Below are 9,170 nucleotides of genomic sequence, written 5' to 3'. Positions count from 1 at the left end.
GGCTGAATTTGAGGGAAGGGGCAGGGAGATGAATTTGATATGAGATTGGGGGTGGTTGGTGGTTTGAGATTTAGGGTGGGTGAGAAGGGTTACAATCGAGTAGAAATGGGGAAGTGAGAGAGATGTGGTTTTTTATTTTCTTTTTTAAATCTTATTTTTATTGTGAATCATTGATAAAATGTGAGAAATTTAAACGACAAGGGGGAATTTGGTCATGAATAAAAGTTTAAGGGATAATTGACTGAAATTAAAGTTGAGGGAAATAAATTGGCACCAGATTACAAGTTTATGAGAGGTTTCGACAAATACCTCATTGTTTTAAGTGGGCTAGCTTCAATTAGTAAGAAAATGATAATCCTTTTCTCTCTTTTTGGCATGTGAGTGTATTCTGCTAAGCAAAACGAATCTCTCTCATGGATCTCGAAGGAATGAAAATTGGGTTTTTTTTTCTTCTTATTTATTCTTTATTTTTAGTGGCCCAAATATGCTTTAATGGAGGTTCTAAAGGAAATGCTGACAGAAGTATGAAAGTGTTACACAATCCTTAATTACTTTGGGTATAAAATTGGGATGAAAAAAACTTGATGTTGAAAGTTTGAAAACCACAATATTTGAGGGTATTAAAGCAAGAATTGCCCTTCATTTTAATATATTTTGGTACACTTGTGTATTTACATATTTTTCTTATGGGTCACTATTTTTTTTTAATGTTTTCTCATTCAAGTACATATATAAGGATATATTTGAAGGAAGTTAAACAAAATTAATGAATTAAAATGTGTATATTAGTAAATTAAAATATTTAATGGGAAGACATTAAATAAGATACACATTAAATATTAAAAAAAATAAAACATGAATTTGAATTAAAGTACACATTTAGAAGCAATATGTAATTTAACATCATGTTTTAATTAATTTCAAATTTGTTCAAAGATTAAAGTCCAAAAACCCCATCTCATCTTTTTTATGTGTGTAAGTAATATGAATATCATCTTGATATGTTATTGACAACATAATATTGTCTAGTTGTGTGAAGTGATATTTTTCCCTTAATTTAATCTCGATCTTTTATATCATTGGGATAGTTTATTGAATCGATTTATTCAGTGTTTATTTCAGTTTTGTTGTTAAAAACATGTTAAAAACACCTGATCGATCCTAGAAAGATGATTAATTAGATGAATGATAACTCATTAAATGTAATGCATATACAGAATGGATGCATTTAAGAGACATCTAATTTCCTTCTCTGGTTAAGCACATTAAACTCAAGATTATTGCTATTATAGGTTTGAGGAAAAGACTTTTGTATGTCCACCCAAGTCTGACATGCACCAAACCAAAGTACATTAGCCACAGATGGCATATATGCATGGCAATTTGTATAAGCTTGGCTTTTCTCGATCGCCACAGGCAAACAACAGTGAAGTCTTGGGTTTTTAGTCATGGTTGTGAATGTTTTAGGAGTTCGAATCGAATTGTGAAGAATTTGATTATATTTAGCAATAGTATGGAGCTAGCTTGTATAGAATTGATCAGCTTGTGAAGAATTAATTATGGGGTTTTTTAACTTTAATCCTTCAAGAAGATCGAAATTTAAAATAAACTTGGTGTTAGATTACATATTGATTATAATTCATTGATGTGTCCTTAATTCAAAATAATTAATGTGCATTTTATTTAATGTCTCCCATTAAATATTTAAATTTATTAATATACAAATTTTAATTTAGTTTTTGACCAAAAAAAAAAAGTTTTTTTTTTAATTTATTAATTTTATTTAACATTATTCAAACTTGAAAGACTCAAGTAATGCATCTAAATGTTAGTACCGAAATGTATGTACCAAAATGTATTCTAATATGGCTTCGTCATCTTCGAGTGTCGGCCAACACGTGCTTACCTTGATATTTGGAGGATATCAGGGTCGGGCATGTCAATTTGGTATTAGAGCCAGGTTTGTTTAGAGCATACTTAAGATCTTCTGTTACTGTAGTAGTTTGTCGATCATGACATCATTTGGGTGTCACAACTTTCGGACTTGATGCCATTTGGCGCAGTTGTGCAAGCCTTTCTCTGTTTGAATTGTCACCTTCTGATTGAAATACAAGGATTCATGTTGGGATTGTGCCTCATTGGTGACGAAATGGATTGTTGGACGACTTTCAACATCGGACCGATACTCTGCGACATGCGTTCCCTAGGAATTACAGGCAGAGTCAGTTTTACATTGAAGTGACATGAAATATGAATCTTAGTAAGAGGAAGTCTGGTTAAGACCAGTTGAAGATCCGAGATGACGATGCCACTCTGCAACATGCGTTCCTTAGGAATTACAAGCAGAGTCAGATCTGCATATGAGTGTTTGGAATCGGAAAGATATGTACTGAAATATACGCACGGAAATGTATTATATTAAATTAATGTACCTAAATGTGTGTACTGAAATGTATGCACCAAAATGTTAGTACCGAAATGTATGTACTGACTATTGAATTAATGTACCCTAATATTGAATTAATGAACCTAAATGTTTTTATCGAAATGTATGTACCGAAATGTGTGTACCTAAATGTATGCACCGAAATGTATTATAATGAATTTAATGTACCTAAATGAAAAAGACAAAGTACATTGAAATATATTGTATAACAAAAATTAGTTTATCTAAATGTTTACAACAAAATATATTACGATAAATGAAATGAAATGAAAATGAAAATTATAATGAAATAAAATCAATACATTAAAATTAGGAAGAAAAAGAGAAATAATTAAAAAATCAGAATGTAATTAATAAATGAGGTTATTAATGTATCAATGGACTAAAATTATATTTTGATCTTACTCATGATTTTAGTCTAAAAGTATAAATCGATTTACCGACCGAACCATACCGGTCGGCTCATAATGATATGGTATAGTTTTGGCATTTTTTTCATAATCGGTTGGCATTTTACCGAACCGACAATTAATGGCATGGCTTTGGTAATTGATTTTGTATGCCGGCAGTATGCCATACCTACCAATATATATATTTTGTTATTTATTTATTTTTTTCTATTTAGATATCTTAGGTATTTTTTACATGCTTAACTCCTCAGTTTAGAAAATAAATGACTCCTTAGTTTAAGGATTTAAAAAATATATGTATGTGTATATGATTCATGTCATAATAAATATAGAAAATATTGTTAACAAAATTGATAGCATGATGATTACTAATACTATATATACTCGTCCATATATATGATTTTGAATGTATATGCATTGCTTCTGTTTAGGATGATGGAGTCTAGCCAATCAACCGCTAGTGCACAACATGGATTAACCCAAAATGAACCACACAATGCAACCGAACAAGTACCCCAATCTGAAAATCAAATTGAGCCCTTGGAACTGGAAGATAGCGAGGAAGAAGTGGAAACCACCAGTTGTGCCATATACCAACCGAACCAGCCAATAATTTTGGCTAAACCAATTTTTGGCAACCGCAAGAAGGTGGTTGGCTAGTGGTAACTGATTTTCAGTAATTATGTATATGTGGCTGGCAAGTGGCACGAGGAATTTGGCATGGTTTGCTAACCGAACCCAACCCTATCTAAAAGTCATCTTTGCCAAGGATTAGAATGAAGTTTTCTAATTAATTATCTACTTAGGGATGTTGCGTATTGACATTGAGATTAATGTGGACATTTACAAGATTTTGCAGACTTCATAGAATTTTACTGACTTTTAAACAGTTTATAAAAATTCCATATATACAATTCCACAAGTTTGAAAATAGACTTTTGCAAAATTCAATATATTTAATTTGTAGACTTACAATGAACCAAAAACAAACCTGGAAGTTAGGAATAATCAATTTCCTCCAAATTCTTTTTTCTCTTAAGTACAGAATCAAAGTAATTTTACACATTGATCCAAAATAAAATATACTGACCGATGAGGTTCTCAGGTTTTTAATGCATATTATCTTCATCACAACCAAATGTAGAAGCATTGCTATTAAAGATGGAAATGGAAAGATGCGAAATTCATTCATCGATCTTGTGTTCTGGGTGCGCGTTTACTACATAAGAACGAAGATAAAAACATATTAAAACATATGTAGCTATTAGGTCAACGAATATCTAAGAAATGTGAGTAGAAGATATGAAAAACATGTACTAATTGGATTATGGCAACTAATATCAACTTTTGTGCTTAGTCTTAGTGACTTTAATTTATGATAATAAGAAGTCGGTTTAACCTGTTGGATTGGTTCTTCATGATCACCAAATTAAATCACAAAAATGAAAAACATATTAAATTAAGTTACCCAAATTAAATCATAAAATAGAAAAACTTTGTGGTGGTGAATTAACCAAAAAATTTAGTTTGACGTTTGTGAGAAATTGTTATTTGACACTCATCCTACACTTCTCCTTCATAAAACATAAGTGAAAATATACATATAGAAAAATGGATCTTGACATTTTCAAAATATTAATGTTAATAACAACTATATTTTGTTTTATGACATTTATTTTTTTATTTTTCCACCCATGCGATGTACTTTAGAAGACTTTTCATTGAAACAATGCAAGCTATGCAACTCACGTGTACACTCGATTTTTGAGTTGCTTAGCTCGAATATGAAGTAATCTGCCCCTTCGAAGGAAACACAGTCAAACAATGCAATTAGATATTGGCTAAATGCCAAACAATGCAATTAGTTATTTTCTGGATAATACTTGAATGAATGGATATATTTAGTCTCATACGAATAACGTATTTTTAGCATATAAATTTTATAATGAGGAACATTCAATATTGGTATATTCAGTTGAAGCGTCCATTTATTTCAAATAAATGACTAAACGATTTTCGATTTGGATATTTTTGTTTAAATGATATTTACATAAAAATTAAGAAATTAAAGGATTCCGTTTATAGAATTTGTATGGTAACATTATTTGCAAAATATGAAATATTTGCATTCTCATGAAGGGTATATCTCCTTATTGTCCAGAGAAAAAATAATAGGTTAATTAAAAAAGGGGAAGGCCTTAACTGTGACTGAACAACGCATATATGCTTTTATAATTTATATGCGTTTATATACCTTTGACCTTTACTTTCACGGTCTACACTCTGCAGGCTCAAAGCCCTCAAACCCGGTTCCAATATAAAAACAAAAATATTGCTTAATTATAGACCTCTTGACAACATATCACATTAGTGGGAAACATTTTAGTGAATAAAATTTTTTATATAAAACGAGTTTACTGTCATATAATATTTTGATTTAATAATATTATCATGTATAATTTGTTTTCTTTATCGCTCATCAATTAAAATTTTATTGAATCGAACCCTACTGTACCATGGCGATCAATCCGTTTCTTACCCTTTATCCAAGAAGGCCTCAAAAGAAAGAAAAAGGTACTTCATAGCTTTGAGGCAATTGCTATCTAGCTAGAGCCAGCTCATTGCCTTCTGTTCTGCCAGGTGACTTGGTGTATGTTTCAAGGCCACACGTGCCCCTTCTACATCCCTCTTACTCTCACGCAACTCAATCTCTCTCTCTCTCTCTCTACGTGAGTATGCAAATAAATAACAGATGCATCAGATTCATCCGAGCGTCAAATATTATATTCCTCAAATGGCAACATCCCACAACTCTCAATCTCTTCCAAACATGTTGCTACTCTCCCTCATTCTCTGTTTATTTATGGTTGTGGCATCAGCTGGCAATTTCCAACAAGATTTTGACCTAACTTGGGGTGGCCATCGTGCTAAAATAATCGGTGGAGGCAATGTTCTGCAGCTTTCACTTGACCAGGCCTCTGGCTCTGGCTTCCAATCCAAGAAGCAATATCTTTTTGGCAGGATAGAAATGCAGCTCAAGCTTGTTGCAGGAAACTCCGCCGGCACCGTCACTGCCTACTATGTAAGATTATTAGTGACCAAAACAATGATTAGTCTAGATTACCCTTCTGCATTAATCTTTAATGGAATTGTAATTTATTGTAATTACGAAATTTGTGTTTGTGTTTTGGTTTTTGACATTCGGGGTCCTTTGCATGCAGTTGTCTTCCGAAGGGCCAAACCATGATGAGATTGATTTTGAGTTCTTGGGGAACGTGACTGGAGAGCCTTATATTGTGCATACCAATGTGTACTCCCAAGGGAAAGGTGGTAGAGAGCAACAATTCTACCTATGGTTCGACCCAACAAAAAATTTTCACACTTATACTTTTCTTTGGAACCCCAACGCATAATGTAAGTCATAAGCGAATTATTTGCACTCCGAAAGTGTCATTATGTACTCATGCAAAAGAAATTGCACATGCAAGTGCATGATGACTTTGAAGTGTGGATAACAGTTTTTATTAACTACATAATATTATTGACTTACTATATATATCATCGTAAACTAATATAAATACAAATGTGATATCATCGTAATCTATCTTAAATTTGGCCAAATTTGATATATGTGAACATTGCTTAACTTTTTTTCATGCAAATTACGATCTGACACACATGCAAAACTTAACTTATACAAAACACAAAAAGAATGATTTTGCGCACTTATCAAACTGTCAATGTAATAAGCCAAGTGTTGATATTTGGAAACAAATTAGCTCTATATATTACAGTTTCTAATGACATGCAAATTGCTGCGCATTTTGGTTTTTGTGCAGATTCTTAGTGGATAACATCCCGATAAGAGTATTCAACAATGGGGAATCTTATGGGGTTCCGTTCCCAAAGAGCAAGCCCATGAAGCTCTACTCAAGCTTGTGGAATGCAGATCAATGGGCTACAAGAGGAGGGCTAGTGAAAACAGATTGGTCTAAAGCTCCTTTCACAGCCTACTACAAAAACTTCAATGCCAATGCCTGTGTGTGGTCTGGTGGATCATCTTCATGTTCATCTACAGGAAACATAGAAAAAGGCTCCAAAAATAATGCTTGGCAGACTCAAAGCCTTGATGCAATTAGTCGCAGAAGACTCAGATGGGTGCAAAAATACTTCATGATTTACAACTATTGCTCTGATTTGAAGCGATTTCCTCGTGGCCGTCCAAGGGAGTGCAACCGTTCTAGGTTCTAGACAGGGTTTCATGTATATATAATATCATTATATATTTTGCAAGCACCTCTTACTTTGTAATATAATTCATGATGTTGGAGTGTATAAGTTAATAAAACTACCATGTACTTCATGCAAACCGAGTATTTTTTATTGAACATTGAACAAAATGGTACGTGACCGACGGATGACACACTTTCACTGTTAACAAATTGCCTATAAAACGAGAAGAAAATGTTCTTGTATTACTATTAAGTCGCATGTGTGAATTTGAATCATTGATCAGATCGCACATTTGAATCATTGATCAGATTGGTTATCATGACCGAAGTGGTTTCAGTCAAATCATTATTGAATATAGATTCGTTTAAGGGCTCTGGCCTAATTATACATGTTTGTTTCGCATGACTATGGCTACAATACTCTGCCACTTAGAACTCTTATATCCAATTTAACGACTATATATAATTTTGAAAAAATTAGTATCCAGTTTTTAGTTTTTAATGTTCATTGATTAAGACCTGATTAGATTTTAGATTTTGATCAAAATCCCTAGCATTAATATATTACTGAATTACATGTAAGTTACATCATTTTTATATAAAAAATTAGTAATTGATTTAGAGTTTTAATACTCACACCCTTATAATTAACTCCTAGTTAATTTTCAATTCAAACATTTCCTAAATATAAAAAATAAAATTAGAATAAGTTTGTACCCATAAAATTTTTATAAAAAAATTTCAATTTTTTTAATCTTATATGTATCCATTCTTAAATATACCGATTTGTTAAAAATGTACCCTTTTTTTAATATAAAATGTACCCATTTTTTATATAAAATTTCATTCAATCTTTTCTCTAATCCATTTTTTAAAATTTCAATTTTTTTAATCTTATATGTATCCATTCTTAAATATACCGATTTGTTAAAAATGTACCCTTCATTTAATATAAAATGTACCCATTTTTTATATAAAATTTCATTCAATCTTTTCTCTAATCCATTTTTTAAACTTATATGGGTATCTATTTCGTTGATTCGAGAATGTATCCATGTCAAGTTTAATAGAAGAAATTTAATAATGTTATTAAGCCTAATTTTTTTTATGCTTTTGAAAAATGTACCCATGTTTTGGTACAATAATTTTTTGGTTAGTTTTGATGACTGTACCCATGTGTGTGTGTGTGTACACAATATATTGGAGAGTATAATTCATCTTTAATATTTTTAATCCCATAATTATGAGTTTTATTTAAAATCTCATTAATATAAATAACTACAAATTTTATTTCTAATTTAAAAATATAATAATCTACATAGAAATACGTTATTACATTAATGTCAGGGACCTCAATTAAAAACTAAAAACCACAAAGGTTTAAGTCAAAGAACATTGGTGGTTAGGGACTACATCCAAAGTGTCCCCATAATTTTCTTTAACAACCCTTGAGTTGAATAAAAAATAAAAAATAAAAAACTTTTTCGTTTAAGGGTTCTGGCCTAACTATATATGTTGGTTTGTCTTGATTATGGCTACAATACTCTGCCATTTAGAACCCTTAGATCCAATCTAATTACGATACAAACTAGAAATAGAAATATATGATAAAAAAAAGTTTAGCCATAAATATAATATATCAAATGCAACGTTTCTAACCGTAAATGAATATATTTAAAAATAAAACTTAATTATCTTGATATGTAAATATTTTGTTTTTGAATAATTAATGGCATTTATTAAAGCCCAAGGACTTTGATCAAAATTTGTAAAAGAATAAGGTTTTAATCAATGAAATAGAAAAGATAAGGATAAGAAACTAATTTCTCCATTAATTAATCAATTAATTAAATGGGGGAGATAAAGAAGGTACCTTTCTTGAACAAAGCAGGTCTCGGGGGACTGAACTGAACTGAACTGAAAAATGGTGAAGGACATGGCCGTATGAAGCAAAAGACATGTTTGTTAAACCTTGTTCCCACTAGCATTTCCCTTTGGGTTTTGCCGGTTTGGCTTTGCTTTCGTTATTGAGTAATGTTGTGTGTTTATGTATACTTGCATTTTAGCCTGGGTTCAAATTAA

At 31.3% G+C, this 9,170-nt stretch overlaps 1 pseudogene across 1 annotated transcript; it reads left to right on the top strand.

Annotated features, from left to right (window-relative positions):
• Window positions 1–5,616: 5,616 nt before the first annotated feature.
• LOC137730022 (xyloglucan endotransglucosylase protein 1-like) lies at window positions 5,617–7,225 on the top strand (annotated as a pseudogene). Its single transcript, XR_015952716.1, has 3 exons — window positions 5,617–5,938; window positions 6,078–6,270; window positions 6,696–7,225. The product of XR_015952716.1 is annotated as a xyloglucan endotransglucosylase protein 1-like (transcript).
• The last annotated feature ends 1,945 nt before the right edge of the window (window positions 7,226–9,170 follow it).

Source organism: Pyrus communis, chromosome 10 (genome assembly GCF_041283825.1).
Source record: "Pyrus communis isolate YQ-2024b chromosome 10, ASM4128382v1, whole genome shotgun sequence".
NCBI classification, from domain to species: Eukaryota; Viridiplantae; Streptophyta; class Magnoliopsida; order Rosales; family Rosaceae; genus Pyrus; species Pyrus communis.
Note: the sequence above shows the minus strand (reverse complement) of the source record. Positions and strands in the feature narration are given on the sequence as shown.